We start from the raw sequence: 18,051 nt of genomic DNA, 5'->3' as shown, positions 1-18,051 counted from the left end.
ACTGGCCCCATCCCCAGGAAATGCCAGGAGCAAGGATACTCAATTCTTCTGAGCCCGGTCAGCTTCATCTTGCTCAACGTGGGGATCAACGTGGTGACTATGGTCAGGGCAGGATCTGTGCAGCGCGGTTGCGGGAGCCCTGGGGTCTTGAAGGGGCTGAGGTGGGAGGGCTGCTGGGGTGTGACCGGACAAGGGTTGGATTTCAGGGCTCACCCTGCTCCCGGCCTCCCCCCTCCCCTTCTTCCCTCAACTCTGGAGGCATCTGAAGAGATTCTTGCGGGCACTTTTCAATCGTATTTTCCACAAAGGTGAGTGGGCGCCGGCGTGGGTTCAGGGGATGTGGGCCTGTCCCCTTTCTTCTATCCCTGCCTTGATTCTCAGCCCCTCAGGAACCCAGGCCCTGACCCATCTCGCCTTTCCCCACAGACAAGCAAGCCAGCTGTGTAGGCAGCCATCGCATGTGCATGCGCTGCTCCGTGGATCCCAAGAACCTGTGCTCAAGAGTTTCTTCCCGCTTCTGCCATCGCCCAAGCTTCCTGCTCGGGCAGGCAAACCACCTTGACTACTGCCTGCAGCGGGGCCCGGCGGGGGCGGAGCCGGCGGCCCCCGCCGCGGGCGAGTAAAGGAGAAGGCGGGCGGAGCGGGAGGCAAAAAGCCTACAGCACCCGGTATTCCCAGGCGGTCTCCCATCCAAGTACTAACCAGGCCCGACCCTGCTTAGCTTCCGAGATCAGACGAGATCGGGCGCGTTCAGGGTGGTATGGCCGTAGACGGGGGCGGGGGCCGCGGGCTGCCTCTTGAGCCGCAGTTTCGCTGGCGCTGGCGCCTTAAAGCCAGCCTGGCGGCCGGCCCGCCCCGGCAGGGCCCCCTCGCCCGCCCAGGCAGGGGGAACGGAGGTCTCGGGTATCGGGCGGCGGCGGAGGGTTTGGCGACCACCTCCCAGCCCAGGGCGGCCGTGACCCGGCAAACCCTTCGGCGCTTGGCGCCCCGCCCAACATCCCGCACGTCGCCCACAGGGACGTGGCCCCGGAGGCTTCAGGGCCCGGGGCCCGCGGTCCCTTGGGCATCGGCCCTGCCCGCCCACGCGGCGCTAGGCGCAGCCCGGCCGCAGCCCGGGCCGGCCCTCCTGCCCGACAGCAGCTGGCCCGAAGCCACTGGGAGCCACCATTGAGTCGCCACGGCCCCTCAGCCCCGGCAAGGCCACCCCTGCCCCACACCCCCCGCCGAGCTCAGGACCCCGCCCCTGGTGGCCGGCAGGCCCGGGGAAGCGGCCCCTGCCCTCGATCCCGCTCCCGCACCCGGCCTTGGTGACACGCCAGAGGGGCGGGGGGGGGGCTTTTGTCAGAGGGAGCTGTGGAGGGACACACCGGCACACAGGTGGCGGCGCCGGGGCTGGGCGCCGGTGGGGGCGGCCAGGTGCAGGTCGAGGGGCTCGTGGGCCGAAAGGACGGCAACTGGGCCCGCGGCGGAGTCTGGGTCTGGAGGGCTCTGAGCCTCCATCCGCTCTGGTGCCTCGGGGCTACCGGCCCGAAGCCTGGTAGCGCGACACCCCACCGGCCCACAGACGTAGCCTCCCCAGCTGTGCTCACAGCGAGTCCAACCGCAGCCTGCACCCCTCCACGGGACACTTGGATTACTCCCGCGATCCCCACGAGGTGCGGCACCCGGCGGCCGAATGGGCTGAGATCCTGCCCTTGCGGCGCCCTGTGGCCACCTCCGCCTCCCTCACGGTACTGGCCGAGGCCTCGGACCAGCGGGCCCCGGCTCCCAGCTCAGCGCTGCTCCTCCGCCCCTCTCACCTCCTGCCCGACGTCCAGGCTACCGAGCACCCTCCACCCCCGCCCACCTTCATGCCACTCAGCCGGAACCCAGGAGGCAATGCCAACTACCAGGTGTATGACAGTCTGGTGCTGAAGCGGCAACCGCAGGAGGACCAAGCGCGGGCCAACTCGCTGCTGCCTTCCACCTCGGCCTCCAGGCCCTCTCTGCACGGGAGCCAGACTGGGAAAATGAACTTACCAGCAGCAAATGGGGGCGGGGGCAGGGGCAGGGGGCGGCAGGGCATGGAGAGAGGAATAAAGAGCGCCAGAGTCCAGGAAACATTGGTGGTCTGTGGCTTGGAAGCGCCACTCCTTCTGCCAGCCTGGGTCCCTGCGCTTGGCTTCCTGCAATAAGAAGCCAGTGTCCCCTTCTTGGCCTGAGGGTCCCTTTGGTTTAGTGGCCACAGTTCTGCCAGCAGGCCCCTCCTGGTCCTATACCATGCACTAAGTACATCTGCAGCTGCAGACTCCAAACCCCTGGTCTCTGGGCACCTCCTCTGTGTCTCAGCTGTCCCTGTCCACAGAGAGCCTCATACAAGAAGCTGCTTCCAAACTGGGAGGTTCCACATCTGGGCAGGTCCAGCTCCAGGCCCAGTGAAGGGCATGAAGAAGGCTGAGGCTCTGGACTCCAGCCAGGCCTTCAGCAGGCCTCTGAGGCCCAGGTCTTCCTAGTCTCAAGAGGGGCCAAGAGACGCAATGTGTCATTTGAACAAGTGAGTCAGTGGGCGGTGAGCGAATGAATGACCGCTCGAGGGGATGTATGCCGGCCACCGGGCCCTGTTTGACTGTCCAGTCTCAGCTTACCTGACCCTGGTTACCAGGGAATGCCACTCTGGGCCCTCCTTTTCATCCCCCTCCCTCACTGTGACCTCACCACCTGCCCCATTATGACCCAGTCTGGCTCCCAGTTAAAACTGGAGGGCAGGGGGCCCAGGCAGTCCTGGGACCAACGGCCATGGGTGAGCGAAACTACTACCGAGCCGAGCCGTTCACTGGCCCCATCCCCAGGAAATGCCAGGAGCAAGGATACTCAATTCTTCTGAGCCCGGTCAGCTTCATCTTGCTCAACGTGGGGATCAACGTGGTGACTATGGTCAGGGCAGGATCTGTGCAGCGCGGTTGCGGGAGCCCTGGGGTCTTGAAGGGGCTGAGGTGGGAGGGCTGCTGGGGTGTGACCGGACAAGGGTTGGATTTCAGGGCTCACCCTGCTCCCGGCCTCCCCCCTCCCCTTCTTCCCTCAACTCTGGAGGCATCTGAAGAGATTCTTGCGGGCACTTTTCAATCGTATTTTCCACAAAGGTGAGTGGGCGCCGGCGTGGGTTCAGGGGATGTGGGCCTGTCCCCTTTCTTCTATCCCTGCCTTGATTCTCAGCCCCTCAGGAACCCAGGCCCTGACCCATCTCGCCTTTCCCCACAGACAAGCAAGCCAGCTGTGTAGGCAGCCATCGCATGTGCATGCGCTGCTCCGTGGATCCCAAGAACCTGTGCTCAAGAGTTTCTTCCCGCTTCTGCCATCGCCCAAGCTTCCTGCTCGGGCAGGCAAACCACCTTGACTACTGCCTGCAGCGGGGCCCGGCGGGGGCGGAGCCGGCGGCCCCCGCCGCGGGCGAGTAAAGGAGAAGGCGGGCGGAGCGGGAGGCAAAAAGCCTACAGCACCCGGTATTCCCAGGCGGTCTCCCATCCAAGTACTAAACAGGCCCGACCCTGCTTAGCTTCCGAGATCAGACGAGATCGGGCGCGTTCAGGGTGGTATGGCCGTAGACGGGGGCGGGGGCCGCGGGCTGCCTCTTGAGCCGCAGTTTCGCTGGCGCTGGCGCCTTAAAGCCAGCCTGGCGGCCGGCCCGCCCCGGCAGGGCCCCCTCGCCCGCCCAGGCAGGGGGAACGGAGGTCTCGGGTATCGGGCGGTGGCGGAAGGTTTGGCGACCACCTCCCAGCCCAGGGCGGCCGTGACCCGGCAAACCCTTCGGCGCTTGGCGCCCCGCCCAACATCCCGCACGTCGCCCACAGGGACGTGGCCCCGGAGGCTTCAGGGCCCGGGGCCCGCGGTCCCTTGGGCATCGGCCCTGCCCGCCCACGCGGCGCTAGGCGCAGCCCGGCCGCAGCCCGGGCCGGCCCTCCTGCCCGACAGCAGCTGGCCCGAAGCCACTGGGAGCCACCATTGAGTCGCCACGGCCCCTCAGCCCCGGCAAGGCCACCCTTGCCCCCACACCCCCCGCCGAGCTCAGGACCCCGCCCCTGGTGGCCGGCAGGCCCGGGGAAGCGGCCCCTGCCCTCGATCCCGCTCCCGCACCCGGCCGCGGTGACACGCCAGAGGGGCGGGGTGGGGGGGGGGCTTTTGTCGGAGGGAGCTGTGGAGGGACACACCGGCACACAGGTGGCGGCGCCGGGGCTGGGCGCCGGTGGGGGCGGCCAGGTGCAGGTCGAGGGGCTCGCGGGCCGAAAGGACGGCAGCTGGGCCCGCGGCGGAGTCTGGGTCCGGGCCGGCCACCCCGGGAGCGTCTGGGGTGCGGCTGCCTTCCAGGGCCGCCTTCTGGCCGCCTGGCCGGCCGGGCCGGCGGGAAGCGCCCCCGCCGGCGCGCGCCGTGGTGGGAGGGGCCTGAGGAGGTGGGGCCTGCAGCGCGGCCCGGCGGGGGCGGAGCCGGCGGCCCCCGCCGCGGGCGAGTAAAGGAGAAGGCGGGCGGAGCGGGAGGCAAAAAGCCTACAGCACCCGGTATTCCCAGGCGGTCTCCCATCCAAGTACTAACCAGGCCCGACCCTGCTTAGCTTCCGAGATCAGACGAGATCGGGCGCGTTCAGGGTGGTATGGCCGTAGACGGGGGCGGGGGCCGCGGGCTGCCTCTTGAGGCCCAGTTTCGCTGGCGCTGGCGCCTTAACGCCAGCCTGGCGGCCGGCCCGCCCCGGCAGGGCCCCCTCGCCCGCCCAGGCAGGGGGAACGGAGGTCTCGGGTATCGGGCGGCGGCGGAGGGTTTGGCGACCACCTCCCAGCCCAGGGCGGCCGTGACCCGGCAAACCCTTCGGCGCTTGGCGCCCCGCCCAACATCCCGCACGTCGCCCACAGGGACGTGGCCCCGGAGGCTTCAGGGCCCGGGGCCCGCGGTCCCTTGGGCATCGGCCCTGCCCGCCCACGCGGCGCTAGGCGCAGCCCGGCCGCAGCCCGGGCCGGCCCTCCTGCCCGACAGCAGCTGGCCCGAAGCCACTGGGAGCCACCATTGAGTCGCCACGGCCCCTCAGCCCCGGCAAGGCCACCCCTGCCCCACACCCCCCGCCGAGCTCAGGACCCCGCCCCTGGTGGCCGGCAGGCCCGGGGAAGCGGCCCCTGCCCTCGATCCCGCTCCCGCACCCGGCCGCGGTGACACGCCAGAGGGGCGGGGTGGGGGGGGGGCTTTTGTCGGAGGGAGCTGTGGAGGGACACACCGGCACACAGGTGGCGGCGCCGGGGCTGGGCGCCGGTGGGGGCGGCCAGGTGCAGGTCGAGGGGCTCGTGGGCCGAAAGGACGGCAACTGGGCCCGCGGCGGAGTCTGGGTCTGGAGGGCTCTGAGCCTCCATCCGCTCTGGTGCCTCGGGGCTACCGGCCCGAAGCCTGGTAGCGCGACACCCCACCGGCCCACAGACGTAGCCTCCCCAGCTGTGCTCACAGCGAGTCCAACCGCAGCCTGCACCCCTCCACGGGACACTTGGATTACTCCCGCGATCCCCACGAGGTGCGGCACCCGGCGGCCGAATGGGCTGAGATCCTGCCCTTGCGGCGCCCTGTGGCCACCTCCGCCTCCCTCACGGTACTGGCCGAGGCCTCGGACCAGCGGGCCCCGGCTCCCAGCTCAGCGCTGCTCCTCCGCCCCTCTCACCTCCTGCCCGACGTCCAGGCTACCGAGCACCCTCCACCCCCGCCCACCTTCATGCCACTCAGCCGGAACCCAGGAGGCAATGCCAACTACCAGGTGTATGACAGTCTGGTGCTGAAGCGGCAACCGCAGGAGGACCAAGCGCGGGCCAACTCGCTGCTGCCTTCCACCTCGGCCTCCAGGCCCTCTCTGCACGGGAGCCAGACTGGGAAAATGAACTTACCAGCAGCAAATGGGGGTGGGGGCAGGGGCAGGGGGCGGCAGGGCATGGAGAGAGGAATAAAGAGCGCCAGAGTCCAGGAAACATTGGTGGTCTGTGGCTTGGAAGCGCCACTCCTTCTGCCAGCCTGGGTCCCTGCGCTTGGCTTCCTGCAATAAGAAGCCAGTGTCCCCTTCTTGGCCTGAGGGTCCCTTTGGTTTAGTGGCCACAGTTCTGCCAGCAGGCCCCTCCTGGTCCTATACCATGCACTAAGTACATCTGCAGCTGCAGACTCCAAACCCCTGGTCTCTGGGCACCTCCTCTGTGTCTCAGCTGTCCCTGTCCACAGAGAGCCTCATACAAGAAGCTGCTTCCAAACTGGGAGGTTCCACATCTGGGCAGGTCCAGCTCCAGGCCCAGTGAAGGGCATGAAGAAGGCTGAGGCTCTGGACTCCAGCCAGGCCTTCAGCAGGCCTCTGAGGCCCAGGTCTTCCTAGTCTCAAGAGGGGCCAAGAGACGCAATGTGTCATTTGAACAAGTGAGTCAGTGGGCGGTGAGCGAATGAATGACCGCTCGAGGGGATGTATGCCGGCCACCGGGCCCTGTTTGACTGTCCAGGCTCAGCTTACCTGACCCTGGTTACCAGGGAATGCCACTCTGGGCCCTCCTTTTCATCCCCCTCCCTCACTGTGACCTCACCACCTGCCCCATTATGACCCAGTCTGGCTCCCAGTTAAAACTGGAGGGCAGGGGGCCCAGGCAGTCCTGGGACCAACGGCCATGGGTGAGCGAAACTACTACCGAGCCGAGCCGTTCACTGGCCCCATCCCCAGGAAATGCCAGGAGCAAGGATACTCAATTCTTCTGAGCCCGGTCAGCTTCATCTTGCTCAACGTGGGGATCAACGTGGTGACTATGGTCAGGGCAGGATCTGTGCAGCGCGGTTGCGGGAGCCCTGGGGTCTTGAAGGGGCTGAGGTGGGAGGGCTGCTGGGGTGTGACCGGACAAGGGTTGGATTTCAGGGCTCACCCTGCTCCCGGCCTCCCCCCTCCCCTTCTTCCCTCAACTCTGGAGGCATCTGAAGAGATTCTTGCGGGCACTTTTCAATCGTATTTTCCACAAAGGTGAGTGGGCGCCGGCGTGGGTTCAGGGGATGTGGGCCTGTCCCCTTTCTTCTATCCCTGCCTTGATTCTCAGCCCCTCAGGAACCCAGGCCCTGACCCATCTCGCCTTTCCCCACAGACAAGCAAGCCAGCTGTGTAGGCAGCCATCGCATGTGCATGCGCTGCTCCGTGGATCCCAAGAACCTGTGCTCAAGAGTTTCTTCCCACTTCTGCCATCGCCCAAGCTTCCTGCTCGGGCAGGCAAACCACCTTGACTACTGCCTGCAGCGGGGCCCGGCGGGGGCGGAGCCGGCGGCCCCCGCCGCGGGCGAGTAAAGGAGAAGGCGGGCGGAGCGGGAGGCAAAAAGCCTACAGCACCCGGTATTCCCAGGCGGTCTCCCATCCAAGTACTAACCAGGCCCGACCCTGCTTAGCTTCCGAGATCAGACGAGATCGGGCGCGTTCAGGGTGGTATGGCCGTAGACGGGGGCGGGGGCCGCGGGCTGCCTCTTGAGCCGCAGTTTCGCTGGCGCTGGCGCCTTAACGCCAGCCTGGCGGCCGGCCCGCCCCGGCAGGGCCCCCTCGCCCGCCCAGGCAGGGGGAACGGAGGTCTCGGGTATCGGGCGGCGGCGGAGGGTTTGGCGACCACCTCCCAGCCCAGGGCGGCCGTGACCCGGCAAACCCTTCGGCGCTTGGCGCCCCGCCCAACATCCCGCACGTCGCCCACAGGGACGTGGCCCCGGAGGCTTCAGGGCCCGGGGCCCGCGGTCCCTTGGGCATCGGCCCTGCCCGCCCACGCGGCGCTAGGCGCAGCCCGGCCGCAGTCCGGGCCGGCCCTCCTGCCCGACAGCAGCTGGCCCGAAGCCACTGGGAGCCACCATTGAGTCGCCACGGCCCCTCAGCCCCGGCAAGGCCACCCTTGCCCCCACAACCCCCGCCGAGCTCAGGACCCCGCCCCTGGTGGCCGGCAGGCCCGGGGAAGCGGACCGTGCCCTCGATCCCGCTCCCGCACCCGGCCGCGGTGACACGCCAGAGGGGCGGGGTGGGGGGGGGGCTTTTGTCGGAGGGAGCTGTGGAGGGACACACCGGCACACAGGTGGCGGCGCCGGGGCTGGGCGCCGGTGGGGGCGGCCAGGTGCAGGTCGAGGGGCTCGTGGGCCGAAAGGACGGCAACTGGGCCCGCGGCGGAGTCTGGGTCTGGAGGGCTCTGAGCCTCCATCCGCTCTGGTGCCTCGGGGCTACCGGCCCGAAGCCTGGTAGCGCGACACCCCACCGGCCCACAGACGTAGCCTCCCCAGCTGTGCTCACAGCGAGTCCAACCGCAGCCTGCACCCCTCCACGGGACACTTGGATTACTCCCGCGATCCCCACGAGGTGCGGCACCCGGCGGCCGAATGGGCTGAGATCCTGCCCTTGCGGCGCCCTGTGGCCACCTCCGCCTCCCTCACGGTACTGGCCGAGGCCTCGGACCAGCGGGCCCCGGCTCCCAGCTCAGCGCTGCTCCTCCGCCCCTCTCACCTCCTGCCCGACGTCCAGGCTACCGAGCACCCTCCACCCCCGCCCACCTTCATGCCACTCAGCCGGAACCCAGGAGGCAATGCCAACTACCAGGTGTATGACAGTCTGGTGCTGAAGCGGCAACCGCAGGAGGACCAAGCGCGGGCCAACTCGCTGCTGCCTTCCACCTCGGCCTCCAGGCCCTCTCTGCACGGGAGCCAGACTGGGAAAATGAACTTACCAGCAGCAAATGGGGGCGGGGGCAGGGGCAGGGGGCGGCAGGGCATGGAGAGAGGAATAAAGAGCGCCAGAGTCCAGGAAACATTGGTGGTCTGTGGCTTGGAAGCGCCACTCCTTCTGCCAGCCTGGGTCCCTGCGCTTGGCTTCCTGCAATAAGAAGCCAGTGTCCCCTTCTTGGCCTGAGGGTCCCTTTGGTTTAGTGGCCACAGTTCTGCCAGCAGGCCCCTCCTGGTCCTATACCATGCACTAAGTACATCTGCAGCTGCAGACTCCAAACCCCTGGTCTCTGGGCACCTCCTCTGTGTCTCAGCTGTCCCTGTCCACAGAGAGCCTCATACAAGAAGCTGCTTCCAAACTGGGAGGTTCCACATCTGGGCAGGTCCAGCTCCAGGCCCAGTGAAGGGCATGAAGAAGGCTGAGGCTCTGGACTCCAGCCAGGCCTTCAGCAGGCCTCTGAGGCCCAGGTCTTCCTAGTCTCAAGAGGGGCCAAGAGACGCAATGTGTCATTTGAACAAGTGAGTCAGTGGGCGGTGAGCGAATGAATGACCGCTCGAGGGGATGTATGCCGGCCACCGGGCCCTGTTTGACTGTCCAGGCTCAGCTTACCTGACCCTGGTTACCAGGGAATGCCACTCTGGGCCCTCCTTTTCATCCCCCTCCCTCACTGTGACCTCACCACCTGCCCCATTATGACCCAGTCTGGCTCCCAGTTAAAACTGGAGGGCAGGGGGCCCAGGCAGTCCTGGGACCAACGGCCATGGGTGAGCGAAACTACTACCGAGCCGAGCCGTTCACTGGCCCCATCCCCAGGAAATGCCAGGAGCAAGGATACTCAATTCTTCTGAGCCCGGTCAGCTTCATCTTGCTCAACGTGGGGATCAACGTGGTGACTATGGTCAGGGCAGGATCTGTGCAGCGCGGTTGGGGGAGCCCTGGGGTCTTGAAGGGGCTGAGGTGGGAGGGCTGCTGGGGTGTGACCGGACAAGGGTTGGATTTCAGGGCTCACCCTGCTCCCGGCCTCCCCTCTCCCCTTCTTCCCTCAACTCTGGAGGCATCTGAAGAGATTCTTGCGGGCACTTTTCAATCGTATTTTCCACAAAGGTGAGTGGGCGCCGGCGTGGGTTCAGGGGATGTGGGCCTGTCCCCTTTCTTCTATCCCTGCCTTGATTCTCAGCCCCTCAGGAACCCAGGCCCTGACCCATCTCGCCTTTCCCCACAGACAAGCAAGCCAGCTGTGTAGGCAGCCATCGCATGTGCATGCGCTGCTCCGTGGATCCCAAGAACCTGTGCTCAAGAGTTTCTTCCCGCTTCTGCCATCGCCCAAGCTTCCTGCTCGGGCAGGCAAACCACCTTGACTACTGCCTGCAGCGGGGCCCGGCGGGGGCGGAGCCGGCGGCCCCCGCCGCGGGCGAGTAAAGGAGAAGGCGGGCGGAGCGGGAGGCAAAAAGCCTACAGCACCCGGTATTCCCAGGCGGTCTCCCATCCAAGTACTAACCAGGCCCGACCCTGCTTAGCTTCCGAGATCAGACGAGATCGGGCGCGTTCAGGGTGGTATGGCCGTAGACGGGGGCGGGGGCCGCGGGCTGCCTCTTGAGCCGCAGTTTCGCTGGCGCTGGCGCCTTAACGCCAGCCTGGCGGCCGGCCCGCCCCGGCAGGGCCCCCTCGCCCGCCCAGGCAGGGGGAACGGAGGTCTCGGGTATCGGGCGGCGGCGGAGGGTTTGGTGACCACCTCCCAGCCCAGGGCGGCCGTGACCCGGCAAACCCTTCGGCGCTTGGCGCCCCGCCCAACATCCCGCACGTCGCCCACAGGGACGTGGCCCCGGAGGCTTCAGGGCCCGGGGCCCGCGGTCCCTTGGGCATCGGCCCTGCCCGCCCACGCGGCGCTAGGCGCAGCCCGGCCGCAGCCCGGGCCGGCCCTCCTGCCCGACAGCAGCTGGCCCGAAGCCACTGGGAGCCACCATTGAGTCGCCACGGCCCCTCAGCCCCGGCAAGGCCACCCTTGCCCCCACAACCCCCGCCGAGCTCAGGACCCCGCCCCTGGTGGCCGGCAGGCCCAGGGAAGCGGCCCCTGCCCTCGATCCCGCTCCCGCACCCGGCCGCGGTGACACGCCAGAGGGGCGGGGTGGGGGGGGGGCTTTTGTCGGAGGGAGCTGTGGAGGGACACACCGGCACACAGGTGGCGGCGCCGGGGCTGGGCGCCGGTGTGGGCGGCCAGGTGCAGGTCGAGGGGCTCGCGGGCCGAAAGGACGGCAGCTGGGCCCGCGGCGGAGTCTGGGTCCGGGCCGGCCACCCCGGGAGCGTCTGGGGTGCGGCTGCCTTCCAGGGCCGCCTTCTGGCCGCCTGGCCGGCCGGGCCGGCGGGGAGCGCCCCCGCCGGCGCGCGCCGTGGTGGGAGGGGCCTGAGGAGGTGGGGCCTGCAGCGCGGCCCGGCGGGGGCGGAGCCGGCGGCCCCCGCCGCGGGCGAGTAAAGGAGAAGGCGGGCGGAGCGGGAGGCAAAAAGCCTACAGCACCCGGTATTCCCAGGCGGTCTCCCATCCAAGTACTAACCAGGCCCGACCCTGCTTAGCTTCCGAGATCAGACGAGATCGGGCGCGTTCAGGGTGGTATGGCCGTAGACGGGGGCGGGGGCCGCGGGCTGCCTCTTGAGCCGCAGTTTCGCTGGCGCTGGCGCCTTAACGCCAGCCTGGCGGCCGGCCCGCCCCGGCAGGGCCCCCTCGCCCGCCCAGGAAGGGGGAACGGAGGTCTCGGGTATCGGGCGGTGGCGGAAGGTTTGGCGACCACCTCCCAGCCCAGGGCGGCCGTGACCCGGCAAACCCTTCGGCGCTTGGCGCCCCGCCCAACATCCCGCACGTCGCCCACAGGGACGTGGCCCCGGAGGCTTCAGGGCCCGGGGCCCGCGGTCCCTTGGGCATCGGCCCTGCCCGCCCACGCGGCGCTAGGCGCAGCCCGGCCGCAGCCCGGGCCGGCCCTCCTGCCCGACAGCAGCTGGCCCAAAGCCACTGGGAGCCACCATTGAGTCGCCACGGCCCCTCAGCCCCGGCAAGGCCACCCCTGCCCCACACGCCCCGCCGAGCTCAGGACCCCGCCCCTGGTGGCCGGCAGGCCCGGGGAAGCGGCCCCTGCCCTCGATCCCGCTCCCGCACCCGGCCGCGGTGACACGCCAGAGGGGCGGGGTGGGGGGGGGGCTTTTGTCGGAGGGAGCTGTGGAGGGACACACCGGCACACAGGTGGCGGCGCCGGGGCTGGGCGCCGGTGGGGGCGGCCAGGTGCAGGTCGAGGGGCTCGTGGGCCGAAAGGACGGCAACTGGGCCCGCGGCGGAGTCTGGGTCTGGAGGGCTCTGAGCCTCCATCCGCTCTGGTGCCTCGGGGCTACCGGCCCGAAGCCTGGTAGCGCGACACCCCACCGGCCCACAGACGTAGCCTCCCCAGCTGTGCTCACAGCGAGTCCAACCGCAGCCTGCACCCCTCCACGGGACACTTGGATTACTCCCGCGATCCCCACGAGGTGCGGCACCCGGCGGCCGAATGGGCTGAGATCCTGCCCTTGCGGCGCCCTGTGGCCACCTCCGCCTCCCTCACGGTACTGGCCGAGGCCTCGGACCAGCGGGCCCCGGCTCCCAGCTCAGCGCTGCTCCTCCGCCCCTCTCACCTCCTGCCCGACGTCCAGGCTACCGAGCACCCTCCACCCCCGCCCACCTTCATGCCACTCAGCCGGAACCCAGGAGGCAATGCCAACTACCAGGTGTATGACAGTCTGGTGCTGAAGCGGCAACCGCAGGAGGACCAAGCGCGGGCCAACTCGCTGCTGCCTTCCACCTCGGCCTCCAGGCCCTCTCTGCACGGGAGCCAGACTGGGAAAATGAACTTACCAGCAGCAAATGGGGGTGGGGGCAGGGGCAGGGGGCGGCAGGGCATGGAGAGAGGAATAAAGAGCGCCAGAGTCCAGGAAACATTGGTGGTCTGTGGCTTGGAAGCGCCACTCCTTCTGCCAGCCTGGGTCCCTGCGCTTGGCTTCCTGCAATAAGAAGCCAGTGTCCCCTTCTTGGCCTGAGGGTCCCTTTGGTTTAGTGGCCACAGTTCTGCCAGCAGGCCCCTCCTGGTCCTATACCATGCACTAAGTACATCTGCAGCTGCAGACTCCAAACCCCTGGTCTCTGGGCACCTCCTCTGTGTCTCAGCTGTCCCTGTCCACAGAGAGCCTCATACAAGAAGCTGCTTCCAAACTGGGAGGTTCCACATCTGGGCAGGTCCAGCTCCAGGCCCAGTGAAGGGCATGAAGAAGGCTGAGGCTCTGGACTCCAGCCAGGCCTTCAGCAGGCCTCTGAGGCCCAGGTCTTCCTAGTCTCAAGAGGGGCCAAGAGACGCAATGTGTCATTTGAACAAGTGAGTCAGTGGGCGGTGAGCGAATGAATGACCGCTCGAGGGGATGTATGCCGGCCACCGGGCCCTGTTTGACTGTCCAGGCTCAGCTTACCTGACCCTGGTTACCAGGGAATGCCACTCTGGGCCCTCCTTTTCATCCCCCTCCCTCACTGTGACCTCACCACCTGCCCCATTATGACCCAGTCTGGCTCCCAGTTAAAACTGGAGGGCAGGGGGCCCAGGCAGTCCTGGGACCAACGGCCATGGGTGAGCGAAACTACTACCGAGCCGAGCCGTTCACTGGCCCCATCCCCAGGAAATGCCAGGAGCAAGGATACTCAATTCTTCTGAGCCCGGTCAGCTTCATCTTGCTCAACGTGGGGATCAACGTGGTGACTATGGTCAGGGCAGGATCTGTGCAGCGCGGTTGGGGGAGCCCTGGGGTCTTGAAGGGGCTGAGGTGGGAGGGCTGCTGGGGTGTGACCGGACAAGGGTTGGATTTCAGGGCTCACCCTGCTCCCGGCCTCCCCCCTCCCCTTCTTCCCTCAACTCTGGAGGCATCTGAAGAGATTCTTGCGGGCACTTTTCAATCGTATTTTCCACAAAGGTGAGTGGGCGCCGGCGTGGGTTCAGGGGATGTGGGCCTGTCCCCTTTCTTCTATCCCTGCCTTGATTCTCAGCCCCTCAGGAACCCAGGCCCTGACCCATCTCGCCTTTCCCCACAGACAAGCAAGCCAGCTGTGTAGGCAGCCATCGCATGTGCATGCGCTGCTCCGTGGATCCCAAGAACCTGTGCTCAAGAGTTTCTTCCCGCTTCTGCCATCGCCCAAGCTTCCTGCTCGGGCAGGCAAACCACCTTGACTACTGCCTGCAGCGGGGCCCGGCGGGGGCGGAGCCGGCGGCCCCCGCCGCGGGCGAGTAAAGGAGAAGGCGGGCGGAGCGGGAGGCAAAAAGCCTACAGCACCCGGTATTCCCAGGCGGTCTCCCATCCAAGTACTAACCAGGCCCGACCCTGCTTAGCTTCCGAGATCAGACGAGATCGGGCGCGTTCAGGGTGGTATGGCCGTAGACGGGGGCGGGGGCCGCGGGCTGCCTCTTGAGCCGCAGTTTCGCTGGCGCTGGCGCCTTAACGCCAGCCTGGCGGCCGGCCCGCCCCGGCAGGGCCCCCTCGCCCGCCCAGGCAGGGGGAACGGAGGTCTCGGGTATCGGGCGGCGGCGGAGGGTTTGGCGACCACCTCCCAGCCCAGGGCGGCCGTGACCCGGCAAACCCTTCGGCGCTTGGCGCCCCGCCCAACATCCCGCACGTCGCCCACAGGGACGTGGCCCCGGAGGCTTCAGGGCCCGGGGCCCGCGGTCCCTTGGGCATCGGCCCTGCCCGCCCACGCGGCGCTAGGCGCAGCCCGGCCGCAGCCCGGGCCGGCCCTCCTGCCCGACAGCAGCTGGCCCGAAGCCACTGGGAGCCACCATTGAGTCGCCACGGCCCCTCAGCCCCGGCAAGGCCACCCTTGCCCCCACAACCCCCGCCGAGCTCAGGACCCCGCCCCTGGTGGCCGGCAGGCCCGGGGAAGCGGCCCCTGCCCTCGATCCCGCTCCCGCACCCGGCCGCGGTGACACGCCAGAGGGGCGGGGTGGGGGGGGGGGCTTTTGTCGGAGGGAGCTGTGGAGGGACACACCGGCACACAGGTGGCGGCGCCGGGGCTGGGCGCCGGTGTGGGCGGCCAGGTGCAGGTCGAGGGGCTCGCGGGCCGAAAGGACGGCAGCTGGGCCCGCGGCGGAGTCTGGGTCCGGGCCGGCCACCCCGGGAGCGTCTGGGGTGCGGCTGCCTTCCAGGGCCGCCTTCTGGCCGCCTGGCCGGCCGGGCCGGCGGGGAGCGCCCCCGCCGGCGCGCGCCGTGGTGGGAGGGGCCTGAGGAGGTGGGGCCTGCAGCGCGGCCCGGCGGGGGCGGAGCCGGCGGCCCCCGCCGCGGGCGAGTAAAGGAGAAGGCGGGCGGAGCGGGAGGCAAAAAGCCTACAGCACCCGGTATTCCCAGGCGGTCTCCCATCCAAGTACTAACCAGGCCCGACCCTGCTTAGCTTCCGAGATCAGACGAGATCGGGCGCGTTCAGGGTGGTATGGCCGTAGACGGGGGCGGGGGCCGCGGGCTGCCTCTTGAGCCGCAGTTTCGCTGGCGCTGGCGCCTTAACGCCAGCCTGGCGGCCGGCCCGCCCCGGCAGGGCCCCCGCGCCCGCCCAGGAAGGGGGAACGGAGGTCTCGGGTATCGGGCGGCGGCGGAAGGTTTGGCGACCACCTCCCAGCCCAGGGCGGCCGTGACCCGGCAAACCCTTCGGCGCTTGGCGCCCCGCCCAACATCCCGCACGTCGCCCACAGGGACGTGGCCCCGGAGGCTTCAGGGCCCGGGGCCCGCGGTCCCTTGGGCATCGGCCCTGCCCGCCCACGCGGCGCTAGGCGCAGCCCGGCCGCAGCCCGGGCCGGCCCTCCTGCCCGACAGCAGCTGGCCCAAAGCCACTGGGAGCCACCATTGAGTCGCCACGGCCCCTCAGCCCCGGCAAGGCCACCCCTGCCCCACACCCCCCGCCGAGCTCAGGACCCCGCCCCTGGTGGCCGGCAGGCCCGGGGAAGCGGCCCCTGCCCTCGATCCCGCTCCCGCACCCGGCCGCGGTGACACGCCAGAGGGGCGGGGTGGGGGGGGGGCTTTTGTCGGAGGGAGCTGTGGAGGGACACACCGGCACACAGGTGGCGGCGCCGGGGCTGGGCGCCGGTGGGGGCGGCCAGGTGCAGGTCGAGGGGCTCGTGGGCCGAAAGGACGGCAACTGGGCCCGCGGCGGAGTCTGGGTCTGGAGGGCTCTGAGCCTCCATCCGCTCTGGTGCCTCGGGGCTACCGGCCCGAAGCCTGGTAGCGCGACACCCCACCGGCCCACAGACGTAGCCTCCCCAGCTGTGCTCACAGCGAGTCCAACCGCAGCCTGCACCCCTCCACGGGACACTTGGATTACTCCCGCGATCCCCACGAGGTGCGGCACCCGGCGGCCGAATGGGCTGAGATCCTGCCCTTGCGGCGCCCTGTGGCCACCTCCGCCTCCCTCACGGTACTGGCCGAGGCCTCGGACCAGCGGGCCCCGGCTCCCAGCTCAGCGCTGCTCCTCCGCCCCTCTCACCTCCTGCCCGACGTCCAGGCTACCGAGCACCCTCCACCCCCGCCCACCTTCATGCCACTCAGCCGGAACCCAGGAGGCAATGCCAACTACCAGGTGTATGACAGTCTGGTGCTGAAGCGGCAACCGCAGGAGGACCAAGCGCGGGCCAACTCGCTGCTGCCTTCCACCTCGGCCTCCAGGCCCTCTCTGCACGGGAGCCAGACTGGGAAAATGAACTTACCAGCAGCAAATGGGGGTGGGGGCAGGGGCAGGGGGCGGCAGGGCATGGAGAGAGGAATAAAGAGCGCCAGAGTCCAGGAAACATTGGTGGTCTGTGGCTTGGAAGCGCCACTCCTTCTGCCAGCCTGGGTCCCTGCGCTTGGCTTCCTGCAATAAGAAGCCAGTGTCCCCTTCTTGGCCTGAGGGTCCCTTTGGTTTAGTGGCCACAGTTCTGCCAGCAGGCCCCTCCTGGTCCTATACCATGCACTAAGTACATCTGCAGCTGCAGACTCCAAACCCCTGGTCTCTGGGCACCTCCTCTGTGTCTCAGCTGTCCCTGTCCACAGAGAGCCTCATACAAGAAGCTGCTTCCAAACTGGGAGGTTCCACATCTGGGCAGGTCCAGCTCCAGGCCCAGTGAAGGGCATGAAGAAGGCTGAGGCTCTGGACTCCAGCCAGGCCTTCAGCAGGCCTCTGAGGCCCAGGTCTTCCTAGTCTCAAGAGGGGCCAAGAGACGCAATGTGTCATTTGAACAAGTGAGTCAGTGGGCGGTGAGCGAATGAATGACCGCTCGAGGGGATGTATGCCGGCCACCGGGCCCTGTTTGACTGTCCAGGCTCAGCTTACCTGACCCTGGTTACCAGGGAATGCCACTCTGGGCCCTCCTTTTCATCCCCCTCCCTCACTGTGACCTCACCACCTGCCCCATTATGACCCAGTCTGGCTCCCAGTTAAAACTGGAGGGCAGGGGGCCCAGGCAGTCCTGGGACCAACGGCCATGGGTGAGCGAAACTACTACCGAGCCGAGCCGTTCACTGGCCCCATCCCCAGGAAATGCCAGGAGCAAGGATACTCAATTCTTCTGAGCCCGGTCAGCTTCATCTTGCTCAACGTGGGGATCAACGTGGTGACTATGGTCAGGGCAGGATCTGTGCAGCGCGGTTGCGGGAGCCCTGGGGTCTTGAAGGGGCTGAGGTGGGAGGGCTGCTGGGGTGTGACCGGACAAGGGTTGGATTTCAGGGCTCACCCTGCTCCCGGCCTCCCCCCTCCCCTTCTTCCCTCAACTCTGGAGGCATCTGAAGAGATTCTTGCGGGCACTTTTCAATCGTATTTTCCACAAAGGTGAGTGGGCGCCGGCGTGGGTTCAGGGGATGTGGGCCTGTCCCCTTTCTTCTATCCCTGCCTTGATTCTCAGCCCCTCAGGAACCCAGGCCCTGACCCATCTCGCCTTTCCCCACAGACAAGCAAGCCAGCTGTGTAGGCAGCCATCGCATGTGCATGCGCTGCTCCGTGGATCCCAAGAACCTGTGCTCAAGAGTTTCTTCCCGCTTCTGCCATCGCCCAAGCTTCCTGCTCGGGCAGGCAAACCACCTTGACTACTGCCTGCAGCGGGGCCCGGCGGGGGCGGAGCCGGCGGCCCCCGCCGCGGGCGAGTAAAGGAGAAGGCGGGCGGAGCGGGAGGCAAAAAGCCTACAGCACCCGGTATTCCCAGGCGGTCTCCCATCCAAGTACTAACCAGGCCCGACCCTGCTTAGCTTCTGAGATCAACGAGATCGGGCGCGTTCAGGGTGGTATGGCCGTAGACGGGGGCGGGGGCCGCGGGCTGCCTCTTGAGCCGCAGTTTCGCTGGCGCTG

The sequence above is a fragment of the Stenella coeruleoalba genome (assembly GCF_951394435.1).
Source record: "Stenella coeruleoalba genome assembly, chromosome: 19".
Classification (NCBI taxonomy): domain Eukaryota; kingdom Metazoa; phylum Chordata; class Mammalia; order Artiodactyla; family Delphinidae; genus Stenella; species Stenella coeruleoalba.
The sequence above is the reverse complement of the archived record's forward strand: the minus strand, read 5'-3'. Positions refer to the sequence as shown.